The sequence below is a fragment of the Ranitomeya variabilis genome, chromosome 6 (assembly GCF_051348905.1).
Source record: "Ranitomeya variabilis isolate aRanVar5 chromosome 6, aRanVar5.hap1, whole genome shotgun sequence".
Classification (NCBI taxonomy): domain Eukaryota; kingdom Metazoa; phylum Chordata; class Amphibia; order Anura; family Dendrobatidae; genus Ranitomeya; species Ranitomeya variabilis.
In genome coordinates this window covers 199,940,683-199,952,550 of record NC_135237.1, presented here as the reverse complement: position 1 = coordinate 199,952,550, position 11,868 = coordinate 199,940,683, and the positions used below count along the sequence as shown (strand labels likewise).

At 48.3% G+C, this 11,868-nt stretch overlaps 1 long non-coding RNA gene across 1 annotated transcript in view; it reads right to left on the bottom strand.

Moving 5' to 3' along the window:
- Positions 1-304: 304 nt before the first annotated feature.
- Positions 305-11,868, bottom strand: part of LOC143781060 (uncharacterized) — a 94,836-nt gene continuing 83,272 nt past the window's right edge. Inside the window, exons 2-3 of the long non-coding RNA XR_013216524.1 lie at positions 463-492; positions 305-364 (exon numbers count right to left, since the gene is read on the bottom strand). This is a non-coding gene — a long non-coding RNA (uncharacterized LOC143781060). The remainder of the gene's footprint in view (positions 365-462; positions 493-11,868) is intronic.

The window sequence follows — 11,868 nt, the reverse complement described above, 5'->3', positions numbered from 1 at the left end:
ATTGGAATAAAGCTATGCAATATAAAAGGAAGAGAAAACCTTGATACTCAGATAAAGCCAAAAAAGAAAATATCAAATTACCTCTCTGAAAAAGGATAGCGGCGTACGAATGATGGTCCGAACTGAGAGCAGTTCTTATGGTGTGTAGGTCCTCTTGTTTGAAAGTGGTTCAATTTCCACCATGGTATGACATCATAACCAGAGTCCAGAGCAAGGGAAAAAAAGAAAAATGATACCCAAGAAGTTGGGGCGCCGTTCTGGCCTGTAACAGACGCCCCGCTGGGAAATATTGGGAATTCAGAAACTATGGCGCAATGGGACGCCATATTTAATGACTTCTCTAAACGGACAGTATCCTTCATTACTGAGAAAAGAAGAACCAAGTTGATTAAAATACAAATTGAAATTTCTGGTTTATTTGAAGATATTAAACCATTTGAAAAGCACCCAGAAATTATTCACCTTTCCACGAGTTTACGTAGAAGGATAAGGCTGAAAGAAAAACAAATAATAGAAAAGAAACAGAAGAAATTTGGAAGGGACCTAATATTAGATAGTGAGAACAGACAGTTTCACTCAACTCAGAATAATTATAATAATCACAACCATGGGGGAACTAGTAATGAGGATTATCCTTCTCCAAGGAGTGATAGTCAATTAATAACGATGGATGAAATACAAGGGGGTGAGAGTTCACTCTTAACATCAAGAGAAAGGTTCTCAATTCACCTCACTTCTGATATGGAAAACCTTAATATTGATGAAGGGACTAACAACATACCTGGCACAGAAATAAGTGATAATCAACTTCCTCAGGGTGTCACACCAGACATCTCTACCCCACTACCTTCTGTGGCCATCCAGAACAGATTTTCGACACTTGAAAATATTGAAAACTCCCCATCTATCCCTGGAAGAAATTGTAGCCTCCAATCATCAATAGTAAGAAACCTCCCAACCCACCCCGTAGAACAGAGAAAGTCACAACAGAAAACTAAACAAAGCCATCTTCCTTTTTTTCAGGTAGGCCAAAACTAATACGGAAAAGAGGCTGTAGGGACGGGCAATCTACAAAAAAAAAGAGTAAACAACTCCAACAACAGAAAAATAAAATAGTTCCTCTAGAACAACAACAAAAAATATAAAGTAAAGGCCTAAAATATGCACCTAGCACCAAGTTTGACAAATTTCAGGCCTTTGCAGGTATCAAGCTATTCATGAGGAGGCTGGCTATTAAAAAACATTATATGAAAAAGAAACTGATTATAAATGTCCCCAAAGGCTCCATGGAAGTTTATGACCCCCTATGAACATACTTCACTAAAAAAGAAATCAAACTTCCATACCATTCAAGAATACTCAGAAGCCTTTGAGGCTTTTCAGAAAAATGTTATTTATGACATTAGAAATATCTACTATATAATTGTCTAAGGGTCACTTCCGTCTGTCCTTTTGTCTGTCTTTCTGTCTGTCTGTCTGTCACGGATATTCATTGGTCACGGCCCCTGTCTGTCATGGAAATCCAAGTCGCTGATTGGTCGCGGCAAAACGGCCACGACCAATCAGCGACGGGCACAGTCCGGCGGCAAAATGGACGCTCCTTCCTCCCCGCAGTCAGTGCCCGCTCCATAATCCCCTCCAGTCAGCGCTCACACAGGGTTAATGGCAGCGGTAACGGACGGCATTATGCCGCGAGTAACGCACTCCGTTACCACTGCTATTATCCCTGTGTGATCAACTGTTTACTATTGATGCTGCCTATGCAGCATCAATAGTAAAAAGATCTAATGTTAAAAATAAAAAATCGTTATATACTCACCGTCCGTCGGCACCTCGGATTCAGAACCGGCCTTTCCCGCTCCTCGCAACGCTCCGGTGACCGCTCCATGCATTGCGGTCTCGCGAGATGATAACGTAGCGGTCTCATGAGACCGCTACGTCATCATCTCACAAGACCGCAATGCACTCTTGGGACCGGAGCATGCGAGGAGCGTCGGTAACCGCTTCGCCTGGATCCGGGGCCAACGGAAGGTGAGTATATAACTATTTTATATTTTAATTCTCTTTTTTAACAGGGATATGATGCCAACATTGCTATATACTGTGTGGGCTGTGCAATATAATATGTGGGCTGTGCAATATACTACGTGGGCTGTGCAATGTACTACGTGGACTGTGCAATGTACTACGTGGACTGTGCAATGTACTGCGTGGGCTGTGCAATATACTACTTGGGCTGTGCAATATACTATGTGGGCTATGCAATATACTACGTGGGCTGTGCAATATGCTACGTGGGCTGTGCTATATACTACGTGGGCTGTGCAATATACTGCATGGGCTGTGCTATATACTACGTGGGCTGTGCAATATACTACGTGGGCTGTGCAATATACTACGTGGGCTGTGCAATATACTACGTGGGCTGTGTTATACACTACGTGGCCTGTGTTATACACTACGTGGCCTGTGTTATACACTATTTGGGCTGTGTTATACAATACGTGGCCTGTGTTATACACTATGTGGCCTGTGCTATACACTACGTGGCCTGTGCTATACACTACGTGGGCTGTGTTATATACTGCGTGCGTGGGCTGTTATATACTACATGAGCTGTGTTATATGCTATGTGGGCTGTTATACACTCCGTGGGCTGTGCTATATACTACGTGGCTGTGCTATATACTACGTGGCTGTGCTATATACTCTGTGGGCTGTGTTATATACTCCGTGGGCTGTGCTATATACTCCGTGGGCTGTGCTATATACTCTGTGGGCTGTGTTATATACTCCGTGGGCTGTGCCATATACTCCGTGGGCTGTGCTATATACTACGTGGCTGTGCTATATACTACGTGGCTGTGCAATATACTACGTGGCTGTGCTATTTACTACGTGGGCTGTTATATACTACATGGCCGGCCGCGAACAATCAGCGACAGACGCAGTCCGGCCGCGAATTGGCCAAATCCTGTGTATTCGATGCATTATTCTAAAATCTTCATAAATAAACTACATACATATTCTAGAATACCCGATGCATTAGAATCGGGCTGCCATCTAGTATCTAATAAAAAATGCGCAAAATTAAAATATAATCTGTCCAATGAGGAGCGAAAGGCGATTCGAAAATTACAAGATAATAAAGAGATTACTATTAGACCAGCAGATAAAGGAGGGGGTGTAGTTATTTTAAACATTGCTGACTATAATAAAGAGTCTTTACGTCTACTGGGGGACACACACACTTACCAAGTACCATCGGTGGACCCATCAGACAATTATCTTAAAGAGATGCACTATTTAATTAAAGGAGGACTTCAAAAAGGTTTTTTAAACAAGCATTTGAATTTGATTTTATTAACACTACTCATCCCAGAGTTCCATATTTTTATTATCTACCTAAAGTACATAAAGATCCAGTCCATCCACCCAGGAGACCTATAATTTCAGCAATAGGAGGTCTCACAGCCAACCTATCTAAATTTGTAGATTGTCATCTACAAAAATTATGCCCTAAACTCCCGTCTTATTTGAAAGATAGCTCCCATATTTTACAAATTTTACAAACTGTTCAATGGGAAGAGCATTATACTATGGGAACTCTTGATATCACCTCCTTATACACTATCATTCAACACGAAAAGGGCTGTGAAGCGGTCCAACATTTTATATCCAAAAATGGTACTACACCTGAGGAGCAGATTGCTTTTGTTATGGATTGTATAGAGTTTATACTAACCCACAACTACTTTCGGTATGGGATGCACTATTACTCCCAGCAGTGGGGGACTGCCATGGGGACCAGGTTCGCCCCCAGTTACGCCAACCTGTATGTGGGCAGGTGGGAGCAGGAAACCATCTACCAGGGTGGCTCAATGGGGACGAACCTGGTCCTATGGCAGCGTTTTATTGATGACATTGTTTTTATTTGGTCTGGTGGTCCCAATTTATTGTCCGATTTTATTAATGAATTAAATATAAATCAATATTTTTTAAAATTTTACAGCTACCACCTGCACCAAAGAAATTAATTTTTTAGATTTGAAAATTTTTATAGAGGGAAAATACAATTCAAACTCAAACCTACCAGAAACCCACAGATTCCAACAACTACATTTCTTTGGAGAGTTGCCATCTTCTGAGTTGGCTTATGAATGTCCCTAAAAGCCAATTCATAAGAGCTCATAGGAACTGTTCAAAGGCACATGACTTTGACATAGAGGCTGATACTTTAATTGAAAGGTTCCATCATAAAGAATATGATAAGAACTTGTTGACACGAACGAGAGAGCTGGTGGAAAAATTACCATGTGAAAAATTACTCCAACATAAGAAGAAAACCAGGAATTATTTGACAAATGAGGAAGTCCCTATTATAACTCAGCACAATTCCAACAGTAAAATCTCGAAAAGAATTGTATATAAACATTAGAGTATCCTAAAGGAGGATAAGGTCATTGGGGAATCATTACCAGAACGTTCCAGATTTATATATAGGAGGGCTAACAATTTGGGCAATATAAGTGCACCAATGATTTCCAAACCCCCCAATTTACGAGCTCTTGACCCGCAACATCTTCCTTTTGTTTTTTCCATGTAAAAGATGACTATCATGTAAAAAACTAGGCACCAAAAAACAATTTACCATTGCCAACCAGTCCACGGAAGTCGGCATCAAGGACTTTATTACATGCACCACCCAGGGGGTAATTTATGGTATGAAATGCCCCTGTGGGAAATTATACATAGGGTGAACTATACGCCCAATGAGTGTAAAAATTGCAGAGCATTTGCGCAATATTAGTAATAAATTCATGGGCCATCCTTTATTACAACACTTTGAAAAGTATCATGGGGGCTCAATTAAAGATATCATAGTCACTGGAATCAAAATAGTTAAAAAGAGTTGTTGACAGGGCAATTTTATTCACCAAATGTCACGAGAAGAGAGCAGGTGGATTTTTGAAATTAACACTCTTATATCCAAAGGCTTGAATAGCGAAATAGAATTGTTCGCTTTTAATACATAATACAGGACTTCTACTAGCTGCATGATATATAAGTGCCCATTCTATCAAGACAAAAAGTCCTTACAACTAAATTATTGGCCCATCAATACGGGCAATACTTCAGATACATGAAACCATACCATATATTTTTTTGCACATCCCTTCAAATAAATTTCATAAGGGGCAAAAAAATTAAAAATTGAAGTGACAACACAAAATGAATTATCATAAATACATTTTTTTATTAATTCATACAACAGTGCTATATTAAAATTCAGAGGCAAGAAACTGGAAAAACAGAGATTACTCTATATTGTATTTTTTCAAATTGCTATATAAACATTTTATTACAATGAAACCTTACGGAAATGCTCATAGTTATTGTTATTATTCCGGAGGGCGCCCAGAAGAAGCTGGGCGAAACGCGCGTCGGGGCGCGAGGTTCTCTATATCCCACCTAGGTTACAGTGATATATACGGTAAAGCATACTTTCTATTGATTTTTGATACTTGTATGTGTGTTCACCCTTATGATCTTTACGGAATCCATATTTAGAATATACTCTCTTGATGAGATGTTTACATTAATGGTGGACTTATGATATATTTGTTTGCGATGGTTTTAATACAAAGTATACCTATATAAGTCAACACAAGTAACACCTAACAATAACTATGAGCATTTCCATAAGGTTTCATTGTAATAAAATGTTTATATAGCAATTTGAAAAAATACAATAGCGCCATCTAGCGCTCATACATTGTTAAGGTATTCTTATACCTACAAATTATAGCACTAGACACTTTATTACTTTATTTTTGTATGTATATCAGATGGACAGTTGAACATATATTATATATATTAAAATACTTTGTATGTAATTACTATCTATATAATGGGATGGTCAGAATATAGAGTATCCTCTGTTTTCCAGTACCTTGCCTCTGAATTTTCTAATATATAATTGCCTAGAATACTACTTCCTGCAATTTGTGCCAACTTCCGTGGCTTTGTCCGGAGCTAATGTTCGGAGATAATGTCCGGAGCTAATGTCCGGAGCTAATGTCCGGAGCTAATATCCGGAGATTAATTGCCTAGAATACTACTTCCTGCAATTTGTGCCAACTTCCGTGGCTTTGTCCGGAGCTAATGTCCGGAGATAATGTCCGGAGATAATGTCCGGAGCTAATGTCCGGAGCTAATGTCCGGAGATAAGTGACGTCACCAGTGTCCTACACCCAGGCAGAGCACAGGGGCCCCAGGCAGCATATGGGGCCCCAGGCAGAGCACAGTGGCCCCAGGCAGAGCACAGGGGCCCCAGGCAGCATATGGGGCCCCAGGCAGAGCACAGTGGTCCCAGGTAGAGCACAGGGGCCCCAGGCAGCCTATGGGGCCCCAGGCAGAGCACAGGGGCCCCAGGCAGCATATGGGGCCCCAGGCAGAGCACAGGGGCCCCAGGCAGCATATGGGGCCCCAGGCAGAGCACAGTGACCCCAGGCAGAGCACAGGGGCCCCAGGCAGCATATGGGGCCCCAGGCAGAGCACAGTGGTCCCAGGCAGAGCACAGGGGCCCCAGGCAGCATATGGGGCCCCAGGCAGAGCACAGTGGCCCCAGGCAGAACATGGGGCCCCAGGCAGAGCACAGGGGCCCCAGGCAGAGCACAGGGGCCCCAGGCAGCACATGGGGCCCCAGGCAGAGCACAGGGGCCCCAGGCAGCAAATGGGGCCCCAGGCAGAGCACAGTGGCCCCAGGCAGAGCACAGGGGCCCCAGGCAGAACATGGGGCCCCAGGCAGAGCACAGGCAGAGCACAGGGGCCCCAGGCAGCATATGGGGCCCCAGACAGAGCACAGGGGCCCCAGGCAGCATATGGGGCCCCAGGCAGAGCACAGTGGCCCCAGGCAGAGCACAGGGGCCCCAGGCAGAACATGGGGCCCCAGGCAGAGCACAGGGGCCCCAGGCAGAGCACAGGGGCCCCAGGCAGCATATGGGGCCCCAGGCAGAGCACAGGGGCCCCAGGCAGCATATGAGGCCCCAGGCAGAGCACAGTGGCCCCAGGCAGAGCACAGGGGCCCCAGGCAGCATATGGGGCCCCAGGCAGAGCACAGTGGTCCCAGGCAGAGCACAGGGGCCCCAGGCAGCCTATGGGGCCCCAGGCAGAGCACAGTGGCCCCAGGCAGAGCACAGGGGCCCCAGGCAGAGCAAAGGGGCCCCAGGCAGCATATGGGGCCCCAGGCAGAGCACAGGGGCCCCAGGCAGCATATGGGGCCCCAGGCAGAGCACAGTGGCCCCAGGCAGAGCACAGGGGCCCCAGGCAGAACATGGGGCCCCAGGCAGAGCACAGGGGCCCCAGGCAGAGCACAGGGGCCCCAGGCAGCATATGGGGCCCCAGGCAGAGCACAGGGGCCCCAGGCAGCATATGGGGCCCCAGGCAGAGCACAGTGGCCCCAGGCAGAGCACAGGGGCCCCAGGCAGCATATGGGGCCCCAGGCAGAGCACAGTGGCCCCAGGCAGAGTACAAGGGCCCCAGGCAGCATATGGGGCCCCAGGCAGAGCACAGTGGTCCCAGGCAGAGCACAGGGGCCCCAGGCAGCATATGGGGCCCCAGGCAGAGCACAGGGGCCCCAGGCAGCATATGGGGCCCCAGGCAGAGCACAGTGGCCCCAGGCAGAGCACAGGGGCCCCAGGCAGCATATGGGGCCCCAGGCAGAGCACAGTGGTCCCAGGCAGAGCACAGGAGCCCCAGGCAGCCTATGGGGCCCCAGGCAGAGCACAGTGGCCCCAGGCAGAACATGGGGCCCCAGGCAGAGCACAGTGGCCCCAGGCAGAGCACAGTGGCCCCATGCAGCATATGGGGCCCCAGGCAGAGCACAGGGGCCCCAGGCAGCATATGGGGCCCCAGGCAGAGCACAGTGGCCCCAGGCAGAGCACAGGGGCACCAGGCAGAACATGGGGCCCCAGGCAGAGCACAGGGGCCCCAGGCAGAGCACAGGGGCCCCAGGCAGCATATGGGGCTCCAGGCAGAGCACAGGGGCCCCAGGCAGCATATGGGGCCCCAGGCAGAGCACAGTGGCCCCAGGCAGAGCACAGGGGCCCCAGGCAGCATATGGGGCCCCAGGCAGAGCACAGTGGTCCCAGTCAGAGCACAGGGGCCCCAGGCAGCTTATGGGGCCCCAGGCAGAGCACAGTGGCCCCAGGCAGAACATGGGGCCCCAGGCAGAGCACAGGGGCCCCAGGCCGAGCACAGGGGCCCCAGGCAGCATATGGGGCCCCAGGCAGAGCACAGGCGCCCCAGGCAGCATATGGGGCCCCAGGCAGAGCACAGTGGCCCCAGGCAGAGCACAGGGGCCCCAGGCAGAACATGGGGCCCCAGGCAGAGCACAGGGCCCCCAGGCAGAGCACAGGGGCCACAGGCAGCATATGGGGCCCCAGGCAGAGCACAGGGGCCCCAGGCAGCATATGGGGCCCCAGGCAGAGCACAGTGGCCCCAGGCAGAGCACAGGGGCCCCAGGCAGCATATGGGGCCCCAGGCAGAGCACAGTGGTCCCAGGCAGAGCACAGGGGCCCCAGGCAGCCTATGGGGCCCCAGGCAGAGCACAGTGGCCCCAGGCAGAACATAGGGCCCCAGGCAGAGCACAGGGGCCCCAGGCAGAGCACAGGGGCCCCAGGCAGCATATGGGGCCCCAGGCAGAGCACAGTGGTCCCAGGTAGAGCACAGGGGCCCCAGGCAGAGCACAGGGGCCCCAGGAAGCATATGGGGCCCCAGGCAGAGCACAGGGGCCCCAGGCAGCATATGGGGCCCCAGGCAGAGCACAGTGGCCCCAGGCAGAGCACAGGGGCCCCAGGCAGAACATGGGGCCTCAGGCAGAGCACAGTGGCCCCAGGCAGAGCACAGGGGCCCCAGGCAGAACATGGGGCCCCAGGCAGAGCACAGGGGCCCCAGGCAGCATATGGGGCCCCAGGCAGAGCACAGGGGCCCCAGGCAGCATATGGGGCCCCAGGCAGAGCACAGGGGCCCCAGGCAGAGCACAGGGGCCCCAGGCAGAACATGGGGCCCCAGGCAGAGCACAGGGGCCCCAGGCAGCATATGGGGCCCCAGGCAGAGCACAGTGGCCCCAGGCAGAGCACAGGGGCCCCAGGCAGAACATGGGGCCCCAGGCAGAGCACAGGGGCCCCAGGCAGAGCACAGGGGCCCCAGGCAGCATATGGGGCCCCAGGCAGAGCACAGGGGCCCCAGGCAGCATATGGGGCCCCAGGCAGAGCACAGCGATATTTTGGACCACTGTGCGGTGTTTCAGACCCCCTGTGTGATGTCTGGGGCCCTGTTCTTAAGTATATTAAAGATTAAAGTAACGTATATTAAAGTATATTATAGATCAAATTTGACACGTTTATGAGCACCATTGAGTGATATACTCAAGAATGACATAATTTTTCAACATTTTATGGTTTCAAACTGTAAACACTCAAGAGTTTTTTTTACTTCAACCAGAAAACCTTAACAGTTCATAAAAAACTTGACTGTTCAGGATATGATAAAAGTCATAGTATTCTGAATCTTTAACTTATAAAGATACCTTTACATGGGGTGATTATTGGTTCCAGAGAGGCTTTCGGCCGATAATCGTACACATGGCTGGTGACAGGACAATACAATATAAACGTTCAAAGGTAAACACTGATAACATTCAAATCTAATATATAATTGCCTAGAATACTACTTCCGGCAATTTGTGCCAACTTCCGTGGCTTTGTCCGGAGATAATGTCCGGAGATAAGTGACGTCACCAGCGTCCTACACCCGCTCAGGGTGGACAAAAATATATGCCTTCGTGGTGCGCGGCACTTTTCTGATTGGTTGCCGCCTGCCGCGAGCGACCAATCAGAAATGTGCCGTACTGTGACACACTCCGCCCGCCATTTTGGTGTGATTTTTGAATTTTTACCTCACAGCAAGTTTCTACTGCGTGGAGGCGGTCCCAGTGACATCGCTCTTCAAGCTCCTGCCGAATTTCGTAAAAAAAATGATAATACCATTTACCAAAACTATATATATTTAGTTGTGAAGTGGTTCAGTGACATTTTCACACCAATTTTGAACTTTTGTTTGGTGTTTTCTCCATATACTGCCTATTATTCACTGACTGTTATACTGAGAGACTGCCGTTTATTAACCTCTTCTTTGCCACACTGGGTATATTGCTCTATTATTTGCCACATAAGGACATTGTCCATTATTGCCCAGCAATTTCTCTGCAATATAAACTGCCTATTTATTAATATCTGTATTCCTGCAAAGAACTATTGCCTATTATTACCTGGCTATTTTCCTACTACCTGACACTGCCTCTTATTAACCTGTTGTTTGCCACCACCACGCTTAAAGCTGTTTAGCTTAGCCAACATGAGCTCTAATAGTAAGGATACTAATGACACAGAGCCCAAAGCTGCTGATGGCGCACGTAAGATTAGGTCTGATATAAAGTATACTAATAATGCAGAGCAAAAAGACGCCGATGCCGCACGTAAGCGTAAACAGCGTGCTAACAAGAGTACAGAGGATAGATGGAAGCGCCTGGACACTGTTAAGTATACTAATGACACAGAGTGTAAAGCTGCTGGTGGCGCACGTAAGATCAGGTCTGATATAAAGTATGGTAATGATGCAGAGCGAAAAGCCGCCGATGCCACACGTAAGCGCAAACAGCGTGTTAACAAGAGTACAGAGGATAGATGCAAGCGCCTGGATACTGTTAAGTATACTAATGACACAGAGTCCAAAGCTGCTGATGGCGCACGTAAGATCAGGTGTGATATAAAGTATGGTAATGATGCAGAGCGAAAAGCCGCCGATGCTGCACGTAAGCGCAAACAGCGTGCTAACAAGAGTACAGAGGAGAGATGCAAGCGCCTGGACACTGTTAAGTATACTAATGACACAGAGCCCAAAGCTGCTGATGGCGCATGTAACATCAGGTCTGATAATAAGTATACCAATGACGCAGAGCGAAAAGCCGCCGATGCTGCACGTAAGCGTAAACAGCGTGCTAACAAGAGTACAGAGGATAGATGCAAGCGCCTGGACACTGTTAAGTATACTAATGACACAGAGCCCAAAGCTGCTGATGGCGCACGTAACATCAGGTCTGATAATAAGTATACCAATGACGCACAGCGAAAAGACACCGATGCTGCACGTAAGCGCAAACAGCGTGCTAACAAGAGTACAGAGGATAGATGAAAGCGCCTGAACACTGTTAAGTATACTAATGACACAGAGCCCAAAGCTGCTGATGGCGCACGTAACATCAGGTCTGATAATAAGTATACCAATGACGCAGAGCGAAAAGCCGCCGATGCCGCACGTAAGCGCAAACAGCGTGCTAACGAGACTACAGAGGACAGACAGAAGCGCCTGGACACTGTTAATGCTGCTTGCAATAAACGCATTACTAATGAGTCTTTTGAGGACAAAACTAATCGATTAAGTAATAAAGCTGCTGCTGCACGCTCTCAACGTTGCAAACATAATATTTCCACGTCCTCAGTCATAGATTCTGCCCACAATACAGCTTCTTTGTCTCCATTCATAGAATGTGTGCAGCCTGAAGCTCCTTTAACCGTTGGTAAATCTGCACGTAAGCGCAAACACTGTCCTACTTACACTCCAAATGATAAACGCCGTCGCCTGTACACCGTTAAGTTTGCTTATAAGACATGCTTCACACCTGACTCTTCTAAAGCAACAAACAAACCATTACCAAATGCAGCTGGTGCACGCCGTGAACGGCGCAAAAAAAACGCTTGCACCTCCATATTAATAAACCCTGACCACGATACACCTTCCAACTCC